The sequence below is a fragment of the Aphis gossypii genome, chromosome 3 (assembly GCF_020184175.1).
Source record: "Aphis gossypii isolate Hap1 chromosome 3, ASM2018417v2, whole genome shotgun sequence".
Taxonomy (NCBI): domain Eukaryota; kingdom Metazoa; phylum Arthropoda; class Insecta; order Hemiptera; family Aphididae; genus Aphis; species Aphis gossypii.
The window spans coordinates 54,613,177-54,630,194 of record NC_065532.1 but is presented as its reverse complement, the minus strand read 5'-3'; the positions used below and the strand labels follow the sequence as shown (position 1 = coordinate 54,630,194).

The following is a 17,018-nucleotide window of genomic DNA, read 5'->3' as shown; positions in this document are numbered from 1 at the left end:
TTCATCGAAGCTTGCCGCCGGCGCGGCGCCCGTCGATGTCCGTTACATACCTACCCAAACTCGTATATTAAATTCTTTAATTCTGATATACTTATATGCGCTCAAAATTTTACGACATAATACTAGTATTATAATATTATATTTATATACTTAGATAGTAGATATACATCGTGTATCGAAAAACGAATTGCCGCGTATTCGTTTTTTACAGACGTTTCACCAGCTCTCTCTCAGACTTGAGCGAGGTCAGCGTAATATAATATTATCATTATGTGCCTATATTATAATATAACCTCTAAACAGAGTCTCATTCGCACGTGAATGAAATTCCAGTCAAGGATACTCAAGGACAGTCATTACTTATAAATTATATAATTATACTAACTATAATAACTGTAGCAACTAGCAACAGCATATTAGCTATTATTCGTTTAGATTCCGAATTTCTGATAGATAGGTAAGAGATATTTAAATCTTGGAGGCATTAAAATATAAAGAAAAACAAACCTGCCAAATTATTCATTTAGGTTTTTTGTAGCAATTCAGAGAAAAATAATTTGTATCTGTAATATAGTCTTAGTCTCAGACTACAAAGTACCTATACAATAAATATTAATAATATTTACTATACAGTATATTATACAATTTGTATATTATTATGTACCTATTTAATACCAAGGTACCTATATATTATTTGGTGCCCAGTGTTAAAAAAGATAATATGCGAATGTAGGTACAAATGATGACTTTCACTTTGTTCAAATAATATCATCTACGCTATACAATCGTAATTTTACACTATTACAGTGACACTGTCACTCAATACATTAAATGGAGCAGATGGAGAAACCAACGAAACGGCTTACCCCAGGGTAGAATAGTTACTAGTGTCCACAGTGGCTATTTTTGTGTGTACTACGATATGGTAATGTACGATACATTTTGTGCACTATGAAATTACTAATGTGCACTACGAAAAATAAAAATGTGCACCACCTTTATAGTACTATATTACATTCTGTAACTATGCCTTGACGAATTGATAGTAACTATAAGCTCAAATTTAAATATGTGTACTACGGAAAGTCAAAAAAAAAAAAAATAGCCATTGATATATACACTAATTACCAACCCGGCAACCCATCAATAAAGAAACTAAACATTTTCTATACGTAGACAATACTCGTCCCCGCCATTGGAGGACACAACTTTCCAAAATATAGTCGAACGTCAACTTACCAATTCACTTCAAGAATCAACAAAATTATTACGTAAAAAATCAATTAAGACCCTACTCAGATAAGATACAGCTGGTATATTATACAGTTTCCATCTCTGAAACTGTGATTCAAAAAGAAAACTAAAAATTGAATGGCTTGGAAAACCTATCGGAAACACAGAACATTCAGTTTATCTGGTGGACAATTCTCGCGTTCAAAGAACAGTGTAAGAAAGTGAAAGTTGAAGCAAGAATAATCGGATTTACGGAATTTATCAGGTAGCAAATGGGTTGCTTGCTGCCCAAAATACGATCCGAACTACTGGACCAGCACTTTGCTTCTTCTCTGCAGTCTAGTAATGCTAGCCCGCAGTTAAAACAAACATGGTTAACGTTAAATGGATAGTCCATAAGGGACCGGACATAGGTACTATATGCGAATTGTGACGAAGATCAATCAGACGACCATTTATGATTTATTAGTTTATTACATATTGCGCCCTGACCCCGCTAGGATGCACAACCGGCGACTTGGCTTTAGCCAATATGAAAAGGCAACTGTAACAATTGCCACTTAGCATTAACAATATTGTTAATAAATCCAACAAAATGTTAGGTTTTATTATTCATAATTGTACTGACTTCTCTGATAGATATGCATTAAAATCAGTAAAATCCTTATATTATTCATTGATTTTATTGATACTTTCTATAAATGGCTTAATATTTGGTCACTATACCAAATAAGCTATAAATTCTAGTTGGACAAAGTATAGCAAAAATGTTTACGCTTCCTTTCAAACAAATGCTCAATACTTAGAGATCCACACTCTTCGTACTCTTCTCTCTTATCTATTATTAACCTTGAAACACTGAAACATCGTCAATTACAATTAACAATTAGACTTATACTTTGAGTACAAACTTTTTCCCGGAATAGTTGATTGTCCAGATTTCTTGTATCATTTTTCCTTTCATATTTTTTCACATAGTAGGTACTACTGGTACTACTAGTACTCGAATTAAAAATACATTTTATACAAATGTGGAAATAACAAACTATAGGTACTCAACAAACTGTCCCAATAACAGAATAATGCAATTTACTAATTAATTAAATAATGATTTTTTTGTTTCACCAAACTTTCACTAATTCAAAACTTATTATAATTCTATTTTTTTAATAATATCTCTTATAACTATATATACCTATGTATTTTATGTTATTTTTTCTTTATAATTTACTTTTATTTTTAAACATTAAGCAATTGTTTTTGTACACTACTTTTGTAATTGGTTTGGTCCGTTTAAAATTATATAAATAAAATAAATACCTACATATTTGTAATTTTTATTTATTTTGCAAACAAACAATTGATATAGGTATTAATTATTCATTAATAAATATTGTCTGCATATTTTCTTTAATCTAATGCTAGTATTGAAGATGGTGAGTTCTTGAGATATTTATATAATAATAACTAAACATTTTAATTATTATTATTAGGTATTTAAAATGATAAACATACCTACTTAAAAGAAGATTAAAAACAAAAGAAAAAAGAATAAGTGAAAGAAAGAATTTAATAGGTACAATATAATAGATTGTATAATTTCTCTACAATATAAATGTACTTATATTATAGTATAATTGTTTTCGATCTATCTTTACGTACTAATAAAGAAAATTTTAAAATAAATAGTCTTGTAAAAATAAATGGATTATAATTTATAATAATTTATATTTTATAATGTATGTCGTGAATTGTCGTTTAAATTCATTAAGTTTATCAAGTATAACAAAGATTATTTCCTCGACAAGGAGGCAATAAAATGCACAAAAACATAGGTACGTTCAAAAATCGAGATAAATTTAAATAAATATTTTGCTTTTTAGCAGGATGACTTTCCTGAAAATATTTTTTTAATAAATCTATTATTTTTGTAATTGTAGTACCTATTTTGTTACCTACTTAAAGTATTCATATAAATATCATTACTAGTTAGTTATTATTTATAAATTAAATTGTATTATTATTAATCAGTATAAGGACCTTATTAGTTGTATTATTATTTTATAAATTAATATTTAAAAAATATATTATTTAGTTTTACTAACACGATAAAATAAATTATAAGTGGCCAGAGGGGAATATTATTGTTTGTCTTATAGCATGTGCTGTATGTACCATTATATTATGAAAATAACCATTTTTAGATGAAGTTTCAAATTCGTAATATTGTTGTCTGTTGTGTTGTAGATATAGATGTGCAAACGGTGAATGTCACCATGTCGGTTGTGTCTAGGCATCCCTCGAATTTTGTGATTGGAGCCCTGAAATTAAAATCTCAGAGCAAGAGACTGACTGTATTAAAATTGAAGCTATACTAAAATAAATTTTTCTTTTCTAAAATATTTTGAATTCACTTGGAAAAACTTATTGTTTTAAACACTTAGATGGTTAGATATTATGCAAAAGTATAAATCATAAATTAAAATTAAAATTATAGTCTATAATAGAAATAAATATTAAATTCAAGAAAAACTATTATATAGGAAAAGAATCCAAACACTGTAAGCAACTCCTGGAATTCAAGTCTGTGTATGTTTATTGAGGTAGATTATGTCGAGTGTAACTAATATTGACGTTGGGTAGTACTTAAAGACTGATGAGAAATCCTTTATTGGTCATACATTGGTCTATTGAATGATTGTTGAGTTATGTGCTGTAGGTCTACCTATATGTGAAACAATAGAGAAATTTTTCAATTTCGCTAGATGATGGTGGTATGACGAAAATTGTTTGACTATAGAAAACGTACGCTGGTACGCTTGAAAAATGTATATACTTTACATTTAAATTTTTTTTCATCTTTAAATTTTGTTTCATTTTACATTTGTTGTAGAATATAACTATTGTATTAATGTTTTGGATGCAGATTTAGAAAAGTTATATAGGTATATAACCTACCTAAGATAATGTAATTTTTTTTTTTTGTTACTTTTTTACAAAATAGTTGCGATATATAATAAAGTGGATAAATTTTGATTCTGCGTCGATAGTACCTATTTCATAAGTATCTTCGGATAAAGAATTTGTTTTCCAATTATGCACACTGATCATCATAATCATCAGAATTTCATTCATCATCACTTGTTATGGCTTAATCAATAATACTCATTTCACATTTGAGACCATTATTCCTTCGTGTGGTTTTAAAAAATTCATCTTATCTTCAAATTTTCACTTTTAAATAAGTTTAGTTACCTACTGATTTTTTAGTAGACCGTATAAATACGTCTTTTAGATTTGTCCATTCCTCTTTATAGTTTTAAACTGAAATATTTATTTTAATATATTCTTTTTATAGGTATAAATAAGTTTTTTTTATATAAAAATATAATAAGTTTCTAATAGTTTTTATATTTAATTACTTTTCGATTTACGAATGAATATAACAGTATAATATTAAAATTTAATTATAATTTTTAATAGAAATATTTGAGTAAGTATGTGATATTGCTTAATATGTAGTCATGTAGGTTGTAACTTGTAGGTATGTCGTGGGCACTGTGGTATCTGAAAAAAAATAGCATACGACTATTCCGATTGTCGGTTAGAGTAAGACATTTTTTTTATACTCACATTGTACCAACAGTCATAGATAAATACGTATAGAGAGACGAAGCGAAAAACATCCTTGACAAGGGTGTTTTTGTCGGTACGGATTGTATCTGCCTTTGTCGGTCCGTAATAATGATTGTCGCTTTGATACATATAAAGTAGATTACATTATTTTAAATTTTTAAACTATATAAAAAGGTAATGTATTTTGCTTGTTAGTAACTTAATTATGTACTAAATAATATTATGAGTTGATATGCTGTATAGTATTTAGTTAGTTTTTTACTGTAGCCTCATTAATAATAAATTCAATTAAGGTAGGTACATCTATTTAAGTATTATAACTCTATGTACCTATTTTTCAAGGCAATATTAGTATATGTACGTATATAGCTACATATATATATATTATTATTATTATTATACCCAATAAAATTATTAAATATTTATATTAATATTTATGACGTAGGTATACCTTTTTTAATTTATCTTAAAGCGAATAATATATTATTGTAATTAGTAGTAATTATATTGTCTTTTAGGCTATACCTATTTTACTTAGCCATACAATCACTAAATGTTAACGATAAAAATAATAGCTATATAATTATAGTAAGATAATTTCAAGAATAATTATGAGTGCGGTGGACTATATTCTATATTGACACAATGACTTAAAATACTCGTATAAATATACTTAGTGATTCTTTTATCTTGAACCACTTATTATTTCAAAAACTTTTAATATTTTTGAAAATATTTCTCTTATATAGTTTACAGTCAAAATAAAATAATATTTTTTATTGTTATATATCTTTAAGTTTTTTACTTTTTGAACGACAACATACATTTTTAATTTCATATTATAAAACAGAATATTTTTTGGGGTATTTGGATACATACAAATCGAAATTTGGACTAGTAATTTTTGAATTATAACATAAGTAGGTATTTAAAGAATAGGTGAGCGGAGTGTAGGAGGATAGTCTGTAAAATATCAGTCTACTATTCAGCTTATCTAAATTATTAATAGTTTTTGAAATAATGAATGTTTTATGTAAAAAAAAAATTACCCTATGTATTTAAAATATTATATACATTGGGCATCAGTTATATTTAGCTATCATATTATCATAAGGTACGATTTTATCATATATTATACATATAGGAAGCTATATAGGTAATAAAGTATAAAATAACATTTTAACAAATTAAAGTGACGGTTTGCTATTTGTTTTTATTATATTATTATTTAGTATTTATTTATAAGTAAGTTAAAATTTTTCAATAGGCGAGTTATAATAAAAAAACATTTACTGTTTATAATAACAAATTTTAAAATCTAATTTTTTGCAAAAATCAAGTTTTAAAAATATAGCCTTAGGCATATTAATTAATCATTTAATTGTAGTATGACCTTCATATAAGTATCTACTTCAAATTGTAAAAAAATTGACATACGAATAAAAAATTATTTTTATTCAGGTTAAAAATAAAGGGAGAAAATATTAGATATCTAGCCACTCTGCTGTAAAGTAGAGGAGTGTGTCTTGTCATTGAGTAAGTCACTGTATTATACGTGTACAATTTGAATTCAATAATCAATTATTACATATAAAAAACGATTCTGAGCGAAGATAATAATCTAACAATTTATACCCTCTATTGCCTATATTACTAAGCATATTAATTTATGGTATTATATTTATAATGCTATATTATAATAATTTATTTTACTACCTATTAACAATAGTGTAAGATGAATAAATTGTTGTCGAAAACATTGTATTTAATTAGTATATAAGTAATTTAAAGTATACATTATTTATATCATATATTATTGTTATTAAATTCTGAGTTAATAACGACTTATACCATAGATCAGTGTGAAATATGAATAAGTTTGTGGTATTAATAGATAATAGTAAAAATTAATGTAAATGTTTTAAAATATTATTCTGATTTAAAATATAATATTAAACATTTTAAGAACCCTAAAAAAACTTAAAATTAATATTAAAATAATTGTGCTAATATATTTTTTTATTTCAGAATAAAATCATATGAGAAACTTTATATTAAAATGTCAAGTATTAGATGTACAAATTGAATATTTTATAAATATTTAAGTACAAAATAATTTCCAAATTTTTGTAATTTTGACAAATGTTATTAAAATTTTAACTTTAAATATTTATAAAAAAAAAGTCGTAGGTACTTATGTATCACTTATATTTCTTTAATATCATTTCAATATTTATGAGAAATTGTATAAGACTATTTTGACTAAGTAAAAATTGTTATACCAACTACCGATAATTATGAGGGAAAAAAATACCTTGAATAGAGTTAAAATTTATTGAATAATTCTACGTCTACTATGTGATATTATATATAAGAAATTATAATGTAAAAATTGTATATATAATTTAAGATTTACGGTTACCTATTTGTTTTTGAATTACAGAAAAATTAATAAAATAAATTTTGTCGAAAACTGGTTTTGTGTAAAAGTATATCTATGATAATTTTTTTTTACGATTATTTTGATAAGTACTAAGAATTTTTAATTTTAATCTCAAAAATACTAACTATAAATTTACTTTGATATCAGAAGATTTAAAATTAAACATTGTTTCAATTCAAAATCATTCACACATACACAAAATTTAAAAAACACATATCACTATAAAATCAATGCATTTATTGCTCCACTCAGAATCTAAAATCTAAATAATCACCATATTACATATTTTAATGTAGGTACTTATTATTTTAATGCGTATTGTGTATCTGAACAGGTTTTTAAAAATTGGGTGTAATATTGTATTTACGAATTATAAATGTTGGTATCCTTAGTATACAAAAGTTAATAACTCAAAAACTACTTGTTCGAATTTTGATTTAGGTACGCCTAATATTTTAGAAACATTATTTGCTAAATAATTTTTAATAGAAAATATGAATTCTTATTTGATAAACAGAAGTTTTTTATTTTCAAATAACATTCTTGAAGTACCTATAATTTAAAAAAGTCGGCAAGTGGGTACCGCTCTGCTGTACATTAGGGGGTGGGGTGGACCTCGGACTAGGGTAGGTTAAATTTGAATGCAATGATAGGTATCATTGTATACGAAAAACGATTCTGAACGGAGATGATTTGTCAGTCTAGAATATTTAACGTTAGATATAAATACAAACAATTTTATGAATTTTGAACTACAAAATAATTTGCAAATATTCATGATTTTGATGAATTTTTGTCAAAATTTGAACTTCAAATGCTAATAAAAAAAATTGTGCCTATATATTCTTATAATTTTTTAATCACTATAAGAATAACATATGAGGAACTTTGTATACAATTTTCAAGTATTTTGATTAGGCCAAAAAAATTTTATCGACACTTCAAAAAAAATTTTCAGAAAAATTGAAAATTTCAGTTGTCTATAAATAGCTCAAAAAAACTCAAAATATTTTGAAAAATTAATCATGTAAAGAAAATGCCAATCTAAATAACCGGTACAATTTTCAAATATCTGAGACTTATACTTTTTGAATAACAAATATTTAAAATCGTTTGAGGATAAATCGTTATCGTTACGCGATTTCGTGAAACTTTAAAATTCAAACGCACTTAAAATTTTTCCTATAATGATGCTTCGAGTTTTCTCTATAGCTACTTGAAGAAAAACCTATGGAAAACTTAGTGTTGTATTTTTAATCCTTAGTTATAAACACAACAAATTTTATGATTTTTCAACTTTAAAATTACTGCAAATTTTCGCGTTTTCGACAGATTTCGTAAAAATTTGAACTATAAACGCTTATAAAAAAAATTGAGACTTACGATTTTTAATTTTTTTTAGCTACAATAAGAACAACTCATACGGAATCTTGTATTAAATTTTCTAGTTTTTTTGGTCATCCAAATTTTTTTTACCGACGCTTCAAAAAAAAATTCGCATAAAAATCGAAAATTTCAGTGGTCTGTAAATAACTCAAAAAAAGTCAAAAATTTTTGAAAATTTAACTGTATATAGATAACTCTAACATAAACATTTGATGAAAATTTCAAGTATTTACAGCTATTAGTTTTTGAATTATAAGTTATAACCATATAAAAAAATCGATTCGGTCGAAAACTGGTTTTGCGTAAAAATTCCCGTTTTTCCGTCATTTTTTTTTTGTTTTTCTCGATTTTTTTAAAAACTGTTGGAAAATGTTTACTTTTTACCTCTATAATCAAGGATATTCACTTTTCCATCGGAAACTACCCCCGAAGTTTGAAATTGAAGCATTATTTCGACTAGTTATTCTGTACACAGATACACAAAAAAAAAACATACATCATTGTAAAATCAATACATTCATCACTCCGTTCAGAACCTAAAATCTTAAAAATTTGAAAATATGGTTGTTAAGTAGGAAGGTATATATTCAATAAAATTCCAAAATTCAGATTTTGAATAAATTCATTATTGAAGGAATAATACAGATACGAGTACCTATACTTGATTATTCTGTATAATATACGGTACCTACTTATATAATGACAAGTCTATGCAATTTTTAAGGAATCTTTATCTTGTAGACAATTGTCTAATGATGGTTACAAATACAATATAATTGGTTATATTGAGGTCCATGCAAAATCACCAATATTTTTGTAAAATTAATTTCAAGTGGAATCACATTCCTTTTATAATAAAACATTTATAAACACGGACTATATACGGTCATATTACTATATTTTAAGTGCATAAATTAGGTATATTAAAATACGATCTGAGTCTGCAGTATTATTATGTTTGGAAATCAGGATAATTTAAAACACAAATAAACATATGTCCTATTTTTTTTATATATATAATAATTAATAAAGTAAAATTAATTTTTATTTTGGTCGTGAAAAAATGTAGTTTAAGTAGTTGTTACTTGTTAGTCGTGACTGGTGAGGTTATAAAACGCTCAAGGTTACTGGGATACATACAGAGTGGTTCATCAAGCACGTTTACCCTCTTTTTATCTTTTAATATAATTAATTACAACAAAAATTCTCCTCATTAAGTTAATCTGCTTGAAAAAAAAGCTTATCATACTATAAAGTTGTGAATTGTGATATTATATTGTATTTAACGAACGTATTAGGTACTTACTTAGTCAGGCGCGGATCCACAATATATTTACGAGGGGGGGGGGGGGGCATAAAATTGAATCAAATTTCGCTAAAAACGCTATCAGCAAACACTGAATTTTATCAACTAACAAAAATATACATTTCACTAGAATCTCTGGGGGGGGGGGGGGCATGGCCCCTTGGATCAGCGCCTGTATACTTAATACTGTAATTATTTTCTCGGGCGTCGTTCGATTGCGTCCCGTTTCAACCTTTTATACCTTTTCAGTGTGTCGATTGCGTCCACAAGTCGGACAGGTAAATTATAATTTCTTACCCTTTTATGTTCCGATTGCGTCCTATTGTATAAGAAATAATATGTATTAAATTACACTATTTTAATATCTTAATTATTAAAGAACTCAAAAAATACATATCTAGTCAGTCGTCAGAATTAAAAAATAATAATTACACAAAAATCAATAAAAATAAGTCCAAATAAAATAAATAATTTAAATAATACATAATATCTAGTCAGTCGTCAGAGTTAAAAAATAATAATAATAATATATACATCATTTAAAAAAAGGGTTTTTAAGTGAAACAGTTTTAAGGCAAGTAAATAGTTACAGCTAGTATACAAACTTATGTATCTACCTAACCTATGCTGAATAGGTAAGGTATCTAATACTTTCGGTATATTTAACTTAATTAAATTACATAATAATATAATATTGCAAAATTAGATTTTTTACGGAAGAATATATGTAGGTTTTTTATTGTGATTTTAAATTCATTTATTCCAAATGTATCAATGTATATAGTTAATATATGCAATAGCACGACTGCGTTCAATTGACTAATTCTTGAGTATCAAGTGTTTATTGACTATTATAACATTTATAACTATCAAGTATTATCGTATTGACTATATCGAATAAAGACGTTGGGTGGTCCACATTTACACTCAATCTCCATTGCGTGGCTGTATGAAAAATGGATGTCCCTCGAAGTAGCGGAGATACGGAATTATACTATAGAAATGTTTATATAGCCTTAAAAACAGAGTTTGATGTAGAATACATCAAATCTTTTATAATAGTCTACAAAATTCTGTTATAACTTGATACAAAACAAAGGAATTAAGTCTATTTTACTTTCTGTTGAAAATAAATTTTAAGTACCTATAAGTAAAATTTGTAATTGTATTGTTTAATATGATTTTTCATATCAGTACAATAATACACTATAAAAATTTTAGGCGTATCTAGATTCTAGACATATCTAATAAAGATTGCAGAGAACCAACATATAAATAATATTTTTTTAAAAAATCACATCAGTATATTTATATAATAATTTTTATATTATCACTACCTACTCACTAGATGTTACCTATAAACTAAGGTAGGTATATCATAAAAAAGGGCGCTAGCTAATGTGCCAATACAGAATTTTAATAAAATTAACTCGTTTTATTAAAACCATATTAATATTTATTATTGTTATATCTATACGCTTCTTAAAACCTTAACAACATATACTATATAATTTGTTTAAAAAATGTGTCAATTAGTGTATTTTTATAATTAGTGCTTAAATTGGAAAAACAATTAGAAGGGGAATGTTAAACGCAAATTAAAATGAAATTTGTATTACATTGTAGCTGAATAATATTAAAATGTTAAACTGATTATAGGATGTAAATGACATAATTAAAAGTGGTAAAAATATTCATGAATTTATGAAGAGGAACTCATTTAAGCTCTGATTATAGTTTTATGATATCTTGTTCATTTATGAAATATTGTAAGAAAGTTGGTAAAAAAAAAGTTGCGCCGACGACTACTATACCAACTGTCATTGTACAACTAGTGCTGTATCTATATACCATCGTCCATTATTGTTATTTATTACCTTATTTGTTATTGTTGACTGTTGTCATTCATATTTATTTTACTATGTATAAATTGTACCAATGTATTGATATTTTGATAGAAGTCTTGTTTGACATTATTATCCAGTGATTTAAGATTGAATATGTTACATGGTCATACATTTATTACCTACTTATACATACCTAATATAATTATTAAAATTAATAGATTTAAATTTATCATTTAAATCTAAATGATTTATATACCAATATACCTATTAATGATACTACTACTGTATTTAATTAAAGCGGCTTGTATTATATTTTATACCTACATTTTTATTATTTTTAGTATATTACACTATTCTTTGTTTAACTATGTATAAAGCTGATTATTTATATATTTTTAACAAAATATTACAAAAATTAGAATAAATTATTAAATTGAATACAGGCATACAGCTATAGCTTTGCAAAGCTAGTTTAAGTAATTAAAAGGAATTTTATTTTCATTTGTATTTAAAAAAATAAAAATATTACATAAATATAATATATACTATATAATATATTATATAGTACCTATTATGAGAGGCTATAGTCTATATATAGAGATTAGAGGGAGAAGTACTCTAGCAGTTTGAAATCCTCCTATATATAGAGACGCGAGAGCTGAAATACATTTAATTCAGTGTATTATGATACAATATGAGTCAAAAAATGTTAGAAGTATTTAATTTAAAAAAAGTACATCCTTCTATTCATCAAAAACCTCAAATTACATTTAAGAGTGGGTATGTTAAATTTACTAAATAGTAAACTGTACGGAGTTCAGAGGTTACATTTTAATTCAACCATAAATAATTGCTGTTAATATGAAAAATAAGGATTCTGAGCAGTTAGTTTTTATTTATGATGGTAGGTATTTAATATGTTTTTATTACATATTAACTATAATCATTTATTTTCCTATTGATAATAATAATATAATTTAATATAGTAGGTTAATACGTGTTGAACTAATTTTTGAAAAAAAAAAACATTGCATGAATTATGTTATTAAATAATTTAATATCATAGATTAGTACGTGTTTTATTATATTAACACTTGAAAAATTTGTTCAAAATTGAATTGTGTATGTATACTTAAAAGAAGATAATAACATCCATAAAATGTCGTAATAGTGAAAAGTTTAAATAACATAATAAACTTAAACATCTAGGTATTGTATATGTATTTTATATGTTAACATTTTACAAGTTACTCTAGTCGCCAGCTAGTATTGGGTATATAAATTCAGCAGTGCTATTACACAGAAAATAAAATAAAATATAATATATTCACTAGGTGATAGGTACCTGTATAATATACCTTATCTTATATTAATTAAAGCTATTGGATAGTATAGTTATATTTTGTTCATTTCACAGTCGTCATTTTATTTTATACAATGTATGTTTAACTCATAGACCTGATACTCAGATCTCAGAGTGTAAGGTCTATGGTAAAAATTATACTTTATACATTATGCTTCATCTATAAGTATATAAAATCTATAGATAGTAAAACTTGGTAAAAACGATAATCGTGTGATAAATACAGTTTACACGATTTAAAAAAATTATGTAAAACAGTAAAAACATTATGTTAACATAGTATAAATATACATAACAAATATTGAATATTAAATAGAGATAAAGTTTATCTTAAAAATAAGTAGATTAAAAATTCCTGCGTAAAAAACAATATTGGTATAGATATACCTAGTGAATATTAATAAATAATATATATGAGTGCCTACTATATCATATTTTAAATTATTTACAGTTTTTATGTTGTTATGAAACCATTAAATTTTATTATTCTATAGACTAATACACAGTACACAAAATTAATAAAACGATTAATTATTATTATTATTACTTTAAAAGACGATTAAAAAAATTTAAATGAGTAACAATATAAATACAAAACTATACTATTGGTTAAATTAAGTATGAATAGTATATGATAATTTATATTTAATCCTGTGGTTCTTTTATGCATTTCAAAGTAAAAACTGAAAGTGTAGTGTAAATATATTACCGTTTTTCAGTGTTCTTTTGTTAGATTTTTCTCATTATTAAAAAAGGGGAAATAGTAGGTAGATAAGTAATCTTCTATTTAGCATTAGTGAACAGTGTGGTCCTAGTCTTCTGGGTCAATCTATCGACAATCAAAATATCGATAGGATTATCAACCGATCGAAAATAATATATAAAGAAGTAGGTAATTTAATATAATTTTAATCCATCCATAACATTAAAAATGTATAAGAATATATTCATAATATTGTAATTCTGCAGTATACTCATAAAATAATGAAAAAAAAAATGCTTAAGAGTTTAAAAATAATGTATACAATTACGATCGTATTCGTATAGATTTTAATTTATATGGTGAGGTAGAAAACAATATAATATGACCTCGAAGATACTCTAAACGATGGCAGCAGAGAATAGTATTATTCAAATTTACACAGAACTTCTTCTGCTGACGGCTAAACAGGAAAAAAATAAAAAAAAGGTACTCTAAACGTGTCTTATCTTCGCAATTATTAAAGGTAGTCTTCTTTCAGTCTTTCTCGTATGATGTGGCCTTGAAACTCCTCGAATAATAGCTTCGATGTCTCAACCTTACATTGTTATTTCTTAATTCTTTAATGAGAGTAAACAGACCAATACTTATGAGTGGCGTAAATGAAATATACAACCTTAACTTTTCGTTAACGGAAATTAACTTTTGTTCACACTTATTGCAGTTAGCTCAGTCATTTATTACATTTTTTGGATAACATTTAATGAATATGAAATAAAAGTTCTGTATGACACACGCACCTATATTTAAGCTGGTGTACTGCTTAACATAGAATAGAACAATAGAACTGTATTCTACTTTCCATAATGTTTTAATTACCAATAGAAATTACTTTAAAATTACAATAAAAAATTATACATATTTAAAATTTGTTGATTCCAGTAGGAACTATTTATGAGGAACTTTATGTTATGTATTTTCAAATTATAGCCATCATAATAAAATTGATCATTTTACCTACACACTTTTATTTACAAAATAATTTGTAAATTTTCTTGATTTTAATAAATGTTGTTAAAATACTTAAAATTGAATTTTAATTACCTAGAAAAAAAAACCAAAATTATTTTATTAACAAAAATACCTATATATTATAAACATTTGGTGAACATTTTAAGTATTTGCATTTATTCGTTTTTTTAAATAATAAAATTAATTTTGTCAAAAACTAGATTTGCAGAAAAATTTTCGTCTTTCTTTATTTTAAAAAATAGCTACTAGGAATTTCTACTTTTAATTCATACGCTACCAAATACCAACTATATTAAATTGTCTAATAGAAACTACCTTTATTGAAAATTGAATCATTGTATTACAAGAAGTGTCACACTATTCAAAATATAGAAAGAAAATGAATAGATTAGAAAACAAATTTCATTTGAAATTCTCATAAATTATTAGTGTTCATTTCCACATAATAGTTTAAAACTTGTTGTTAATAACAAATAATATTACATTAAATCATTTTATTAATAATAAGTATGTTAAGTAGGTATACAAGAAAAAGTGCTTGTTATTAAATTATAATTTAACATTTTATGCATCAACTTCAAAGTAAAGATCTAAGAATACGATTTTTAGCTTGTATTTACGTTGTTTATATAAACACGTATATTTGGCAAGCCACACGGTTTGTGGAATGTTTTTGCTTAATTAACTAATTAAAAAAAGTTAGTTACAATATATGATTAAAACTATGATGCAAAAATAGGAATGAAGAACTGTAGTATAAAGAATTGTGTATTTTAAAAATACCTACAACAAATGAACAAACTAGATATTGTTGCGACATAAACTGGTAAATATAATATAATTATCTATTTTATACCGATTAATAAATCGTATAAATTAAAGTAAAGTATGACATTTTACAGTTATTATATTTTAATATAATACCTAAATTAATATTATTAACTATAAACTATAGGTATACCATACACCTATACATCCTATACTTATTATGCGCCTTACCTAATACCATTGATTAAATAATCAATGCTAATACCTATACGACCTTTTTAATATTCATAATATTTACCAAATTTCCTACTAACCTCACATACAACTGTATTACTATACCTAATATTATTATAAAACATATTTATTAACTATATAGCCTATATAGGTTAGCTATAGTATAATTTATAAGTAGGGCCCGGCAGGCACGGCGCCAAGGGGAGGCAAGGTGGGGCTCTAGCCCCCCCAGAAAACAGATCAGCCCCTTCGCCAGCCCCCCCACTAAAAAATATGTACGATAGATATTGTGTAAAATATCAATATTTAGCTTATATAATATATTTGTCACAACTAAACAAATTGAAGAATAAATTAAATTTATTATTTGTTTAATAAGGAAAAAATTTACTACAATTTCAATAAAATGTGTTTTGAAATTTGTAAAATAAGAAAAAATCTTTTATTTATTTTTTATTACCTTTATTGAGTACTAATTACTAGATGAAAATGAACAAATAAACGTATCCCAAATCATTGTATTATGTTGTTATATGATACGAAAATATTTATATTTCATTAAAATAACCTCAGTATTTGTTGAAAAATTTTAGCCCACGTAAAAAAAATATTTGCCCCACTCTGCCTCCCCTGGAAAAAAATTCTAGTGCCGTGCCTGGGGCCCGGAGTTATAATAGATATGCCCTAAAAATCTTTAAAATATGCATTTATGCCCTTATTTTGTAGAAATATATATCCTTAAAAATAAAAAATATGCTAAAAATAATCTTTAATTTTATTATTTTTAATATCTTTACGTATAATTATTTTATTCTATGATTAATTTGCAATGATGATTGGAGTTTATACTAGACGTAGTTGCACTAAATTTTGGCATTTTATATATAAATAAATAAAATTTAATGAACAAAAAAACGCACACTCGGATCACGACAAACATGAAAAATACAACTAAAATATGGTTCACGAAAACTTACTCAATAACAGATTAGGTACTATAGATAACTAGTGTCGACAGAATTTTTATAATATACTAAAGTAACATATCAGATAAGATAAGGTTTTCTTAG

The 17,018-nt window shown here is 25.2% G+C and overlaps 1 long non-coding RNA gene across 3 annotated transcripts in view; it reads right to left on the bottom strand.

The window, feature by feature from the left end:
• Positions 1-4,628: 4,628 nt before the first annotated feature.
• Positions 4,629-17,018, bottom strand: part of LOC114126554 (uncharacterized) — a 16,279-nt gene continuing 3,889 nt past the window's right edge. For 2 of the 3 annotated variants that reach the window (XR_003592602.2, XR_003592601.2), the window contains 2 exons: positions 4,867-4,987; positions 4,629-4,800 (listed from right to left, as the gene is read on the bottom strand). This is a non-coding gene — a long non-coding RNA (uncharacterized LOC114126554). Of the gene's footprint in view, positions 4,801-4,866; positions 4,988-10,301; positions 10,324-17,018 lie in introns of all 3 variants that reach the window. The other variant, XR_007604728.1, reaches the window with a different exon arrangement.